The sequence below is a fragment of the Gymnodraco acuticeps genome, unplaced genomic scaffold (assembly GCF_902827175.1).
Source record: "Gymnodraco acuticeps unplaced genomic scaffold, fGymAcu1.1, whole genome shotgun sequence".
Taxonomy (NCBI): domain Eukaryota; kingdom Metazoa; phylum Chordata; class Actinopteri; order Perciformes; family Bathydraconidae; genus Gymnodraco; species Gymnodraco acuticeps.
Genome location: NW_022990938.1, coordinates 1,039,471 through 1,046,322, shown reverse-complemented (window position 1 = coordinate 1,046,322; position 6,852 = coordinate 1,039,471).

Genomic DNA, 6,852 nt, shown 5'->3' with positions numbered 1-6,852 from the left:
TAATTCAGCAGAATCACTGTGATTAAAGAAGGTGTAGGAGGTGTTTTTCTAGGCATTTCTTTGCACCATAAATATTCAGTGTATAGTAGCACATCCACGTCCTATCCTATAATGCACGGCTTCTCCTTCTCTTATAATGATCTTGAAAAATAAATCTACAGCTACCTCCCGGTGGTGGACATCAGGCTGTAAGTAAAGCCTCACACCTGGCGCAGGGGGCCAGTAAACATCGATGATTTGTTCCCAAACGCCTTGAAACCACCAACCTTTTCCCCGAGGCTACAGAGGAGTGAGTGTGAGTGTGTGTGTTGCCAGGGAAGTGGTCTTAATCAAATAGTGAAGAGAGAAAAACACCTGATCCTCTGCAATTGCATTAACTTCCAACTGGGCTCCACACACACACTAATATACACCAGGTGAGCAATCAAATCTCCGTCATTCTATCCACTTTATCTAACTATTGCCTTTTTTGTTACTTTCCAAACACACTCGCAGCACAGATGAATTCATCACTCTTCTTTTCTCCTCAACATACCCAAAAACAATTTTTTTAAATGTCCCTCTGCAGCCAACAACTATCTCTACCCTGTTTTGCTCACCTCTTCTTCTATCTACTAGTCCATGTACTGCTTTCTATGAGGGGCCGTACAGGCCATAATTCATACTGGTCCTCTCACGCACATACATTCTCCTTTTACATACATATATTTTCACTCTTACATACATACATTCTCCTTTTACATACATATATTTTCACTCTTACATACATACATTCTCCTTTTACATACATATATTTTCACTCTTACATACATACATTCTCCTTTTACATACATATATTTTATAATATGCATGTCTGAAGGGAATATATGTATGCAAGAGAAGAATGTATGTATGTGTGAAGACAATATATGTATGCAAGTGAAGAATGTATGTATGTGTGAAGACAATATATGTATGTGAGAGAAGAATGTATGTATGTATGTGAGAGAGAAAGTATAGTGGAAACGGAAGGAGTATGGTTGAAACGGAAGGCAGGTCATTCTTGCGCTGTGATTGGCTCAGAAGGTCGAGCGGGGCGGGCTCATGTTCAGAACTTCTGATTTCAAATCAACATAACATGATGGAGGGAGATGAATCGCGTAGATTGCAGCAAGCATTAGGGGTTTTAAGGAACATTTAGTCAACCCCTGAAACTGTCCTTGCGGGTGCGTTCGCTTTACTTATCAGAGCGTGCCGTAAGGGCGGTTACTCTTTGGTTTATAAACTCCCTCCTGGGACGGACTGATGCATTAGATTATGTGCTATATGGAGGGGACTTTGACAGAGTATTTCTCACAAAGTACACAGTAAAAGTACTTCAATGTATTGTTAGTAGCAGTCAAACTAGTACCGAGTCCAACAGTGTCAGTTTTATGAAGAACTTGTGGTAAAATATATTTGTAAAAAGAAAATGAAGAGCTACTGATTTGAAAAAACGGCTCTCTGTATAGTTTAAATCTCCTAACAATGTTGTCCATGTATTCTTCTCCCCTCGAGTCCAACAGTGTCAGTTTTATTAAGAACTTTCAGTAAAAAATATTTGTAAAAAGAAAATGAAGAGCTACTGATTTGAAAAAACGGCTCTCTGTATAGTTTAAATCTCCTAACAATGTTGTCCATTTATTCTTCTCCCCTCGAGTCCAACAGTGTCAGTTTTATTAAGAACTTTCAGTAAAAAATATTTGTAAAATATAAAGAGCAGCTGATTTGAAAAGACAAACGCGAGAGACGGCTGAGTGACCGCAGTGCAGAATCGCTGTATAGTTTAAATCTCCTAACAACGTTGTCCATTTTAGACACATGCTTATTATATTTACAGCCTTAATAACATTCATTTTCTGGGCTCAATGTGTGTCTTGGCCGTTTTCGTTGTGATCGCTAAATTCACCTTGTTTCCCCTTGTTTATAATTATGTTCAACGTTCCAAGCAAACGAGTGCTTTTGTTTTGAAATCACTTCCGCGAGTATCGCGCCCCCCCCCCTCGCTACAATGACCATTAGACCATTTAGTAAGGTAAAAAGCAAAAACGCCTCGCAGACACTCTTCAGTTTACTTGTTTAATAAAGAAAAACAAGTGGTCCGTAGATACACGGAGTCATCTAACCCTAACCCTCTCCCTCCATTATGTTGATTTGAATCAGAAGTTCTGAACATGAGCCCGCCCCGCTCGACCTTCTGAGCCAATCACAGCGCAAGAATGACCTGCCTTCCGTTTCAACCATACTCCTTCCGTTTCCACTATACTTTCTCTCTCACATACATACATTCTTCTCTCACATACATATATTGTCTTCACACATACATACATTCTTCTCTTGCATACATATATTCTCTTCAGACATGCATATATTATAAAATATATGTATGTAAAAGGAGAATATATGTATGTAAGAGTGAAAATATATGTATGTAAAAGGAGAATGTATGTATGTAAGAGTGAAAATGTATGTATGTAAAAGGAGAATGTATGTATGTAAGAATGAAAATATATGTATGTAAAAGGAGAATGTATGTATTTAAGAGTGAAAATATATGTATGTAAAAGGAGAATGTATGTATGTAAGAATGAAAATATATGTATGTAAAAGGAGAATGTATGTGCTTGAGAGGACCAGTATGAATTATGGCCTGTACGGCCCCTCATATTTAGCTCAACATTTTCCAGGTACGTGTTCACTTCTCTGCTCGTTCCTTCCCATGCACTCATTTGCAACACGTCGTGTTCAAGTGTTACAGCAGACCAAGTGGTTATAAAAACACAAATGAGTTGTGCTTCTCTACAATCTGTACAAGTACCTAATGGAAAGTGCAGAAGTGCATTCAGGATATTGCGTACCATGCTGCGAATGGATCTGGCCCTTCCATCCAGGACATGGTTAAACTGTACACCCCAGCACGTGCACTCCGCACTTACTAACACAGCACTTATATACTAACAAAGGGCTGGCTTATCTAAAGCCAGTTGAGTAGCACTTGAAATGCTTTGGCTCTATGAAACCTGATGTACTTATATGATTCTGTTTTCTTCAAGTTTGTATCTTGTTGGTCGAATGCACTTATTGTAAGTCGCTTTGGAAAAAAGCGTCAGCTAAATGTAATATTAGTACCCCTGATTGGGTATTACAGATCTACGTGTCCATGTAACGACTAAAAAGGCTCATATATTATAATAAATTAGGGCTCAAAGGAAAGAGAAGTCCAATGAGGGATGGAAGAAGCCTTTTATGAGCCAGCAATAATCTGAGAATAATCTAAGAGACAGCCTTCTCTGCACCTGGCAGGGTCCAGGACAGTGGTAATGTCCTTATAAAAACACTGATCCATCTACGGTGGAATTACAGCCTTTGCTGTCAAACCAGATCTGGCCAGTGTGTGTGTGTGTGTGTGTGTGTATTGGAGAGGAGCAGTCTGCCAATACTGCCATCAATATATGTTCATCTAATAAATGCACAATCTTGCAAAAATAAAAATTGAGTTTCATTCAGTCGCCAGCGGGGCCATATTGAAACATATTGATTGCCTGTGCTTACGTTTGCCTGCGGCGGCCAAGGACCCGTTGGTTTGAGATGAGATGTGATCAGTGCCGCTGCCAAATGAGAGCGGGCGACAGCGGCGACACCGGGCGCAACTCAGCAGAGTTTTCGGTAGCACACTCGCTGGCACTTAACCTTGAAGCTGTGTTCAACTCACTATGAATTACGCCCTTGGGAGGGGGGCGAAGGGGAAGTGTGGGAGTGTAGGATGAGAGGTGTGGTGGAAGGGGAGGCAAGGTGAGATAGAAATACGAGAGAGGCACTGGCAGGGCGTGCATTTAAAGAGCTGCAGAGGAAGGTTGTATAGGAGGAGAGTGTGTGTATGGAGGAGGAGGAGGAGGAGGAGGAGGAGGAGGAGGAGGAGGAGGAGGAGGAGGAGGAGGAGGAGGAGGAGGAGGGGATGCCAGAAAGGTCACTAGGCAAAAATGATGAAGTCATCTGTATTAGATTTTCTGTGGCTGCGGTCTGGATGAAAGTTGGCTGCTGGCCAGAGAGGCGAGCTGCTGTACCTGCCGCCAGAACGCGATTCGACTCCACCTTGGCTAATAAAACAAGAAAAACAATTATAATCGTTTTAAACATAGCACTTAGAAAGTTCCGTCTTATTTGTTACCGATGCATTCGTACCTTCAATGGTATTGTAGTAATTTATTTGAAGGATTTCTTTCTGTTCTGAACTTGTATCTCCAGTTGATTGCACTTATTGTAAATCAATTTGGCGAAAATGTCAGCTAAATTAAATATATGGTATGGTACTGTACTTGAATGAGATTTGGGAACTTTCTGTATGGACCGAAACAAAATCACACAATTTGAAGGAGCGGCAAGAGAATCTGTTGATTATGTTTACGAACAAGTTATGCTTCATGTACCGCCACCAGCAGCTCTGACACAATTTCCTGTGTGGACACCAGATATTATACATTAAAAATTAGTAATGATCTTTTCTGCCTATCTATTGTGATTAGTGGAAGAGCCTTTCTTAAGCTAGACTCAGGTTGCTAAATCTCAGCACAAGGGATTCACAGAAACCCCCCTTCCGCCTGGCTGTCTGTTTGTCTCCATGTCTGCCTCACATGTCCTCAGAGCCACTTTGTAAAAATCCAATAATGGTTCCCAAAAAGTTTGGAGACTGTAGCACTTCTCCAGGGCCCTGCATCCACTCCCCGTTCCATACTCAGCCACTGCTAAACCACTGATGCAACAAATAGGCAATCCACTCCCCGTGGCCCAGGACAGCTCAGAGTCTGTGCAGTGAAGTCCTCCCCCTGCTAACAGAGGCTTCTTCTGTCATAGGAGATATAAACAGGACTCAAACATGCAACAGCATCTGGTTTCCTTTTTAAAATCATGTTTATGTTCATTTTGAGGGTAACTGTTGAGTTCAGGGTTAACACAATGGATCGGGACTATTTCCTTAAGGAACAATGCTAGGCTTTGAAGCCATTTTGACAAGGTGAAACCATGGAATTCCGGTCCTTCGTTTCCTTTAAAAAATACTTTAACCCGCTGACTGACATTAGGGGTTGAGGGTAATCAACTACCATTGAACACTTAAAATAACCCTTTTTTTATGATTAGGTCCTCAAACTTTCAAAATGTACTAATAGTCGAACCCAGAGTTATCCCAAGTTCTAGGAGAGTGGGAAAGACCCAAAACTTTATAAAATACTACTGTCCTGTATTTTTTTGTATTTCTGAGTTTAGGTTAAAAGATGTGTGTATTTATTTCCTACAAAAAAGAACAGTACAAGAGTTGTACCATACTGCATGTTCCAATTCTAAGTCTAAGTGCTTATTGTTGATCTTAAATGTCAACGAGTGGAAATTAGGACTTGTTTCAAAGAGTACAAAATGTTCTGGTGCAGAATACAACAGGGTTTCTGTAAGATCCTCTTTGGGTAAAATAATACATTGTCTGCTGTGTTGTGCTGGTTTGCCCTTATTGGTAAAGGCATAACATAATAATTTAACCGGTTTGTATTGATAGCCGTATTTGGTCAATTTTGTAATGATTGATAAAAAGAACATTTTCATTTGAAATCACATTTAGTTTGAAGAAAATCTAAGCTGTTGTTGCACATTTTCATGTTTTGTGAATTGTAAGAGCATTTTGGAAAAATGTGTTATTATTAGCAGTTATTTGCAGAAAATTGAAAATGTCATCTGTGAACGAAAAATTGCAGTCAAGCAAATGAGAATAACTAGTGTTTTGAATTCTGTATAAAATACCTTTAAAGTCATGAGCCTAGTTTGTTCGGTTGAGTAATTTCTTATTTCACAAGCCAAATGGGGAGAAAATAACAAAGTCAAAGTAACTCCTGTTGAAATGCAATGAGGGTTTTAAAGGTAGAAACTTCCTCCAAGACCTCAAATGGCAATCTTAGATTTGGTCTTGAACAATTGAAATGAAATGCAACAATCAGACGGGGGGTAATTCATTTTTTAAAAGGAACAAATGTCCTCTCCATCTAACAAACGCTTCAATGCAACAGAACGGACTGGGTTGGCTTGTCTTGAGGAGTATATATATATTTATATATATGAACTGTGGCTGGCTGGTGATTAATGGGGAGCAGGTGTGCAGCCAGGTGACAGAGCAGGAGATGGAAACACCCACTGAGACCAGTCTGTGGGCAGGTGAAAAATAGCAAAGTCAAGTCTGGAGAAGTGTTAGTGATGCACTGTGGATGGATAGAGATGTGGTGGTAGAGAAGGATGAATCACATGACCGAGCTTTTTGGTGGATTTTTCTTCAGTCAAGAATTCCAACACAGGTGTTTCCACTCACTTTGCCTGATTTGACCCCCTTCAGGACGCTGTGCATGCTGATTGGCACCTACTGCTGATTTTGTGCACCTGTGAGGGGAAAGTCACACCAGTCTGTCGATATTCTCCGTGTCCTTATTTCACCTCAACACGAGCCTGTGTGTGACTGATATATTTGAGAATAAGTGCGAGCTCAGCAGTCTTGTCAACCTTTGTTCAATTTTGATCTGCCAACTTAGCCGATAAAACAGTCTTTAATGCATATTGTGTGTGGGAAATGGAGTCTGTTAAATAGATAATAAATAGTTCACAAAAAAATGAAACAGTCTGGCCCCATAAAGCTCATTTTGTGGGTTTTACACTTTTTTTAATTAACAAAAGGGATTTAAGGTATTAATTATTGAGCATTAGACATGCCAGAAGGTGGATTTTTGTTGTTGTTTACCTTAGGAGACAGCAAGGCTGGCGGTTTTCCCAACCCAGTCCTGGGCAGGCGGAATATTAAATATA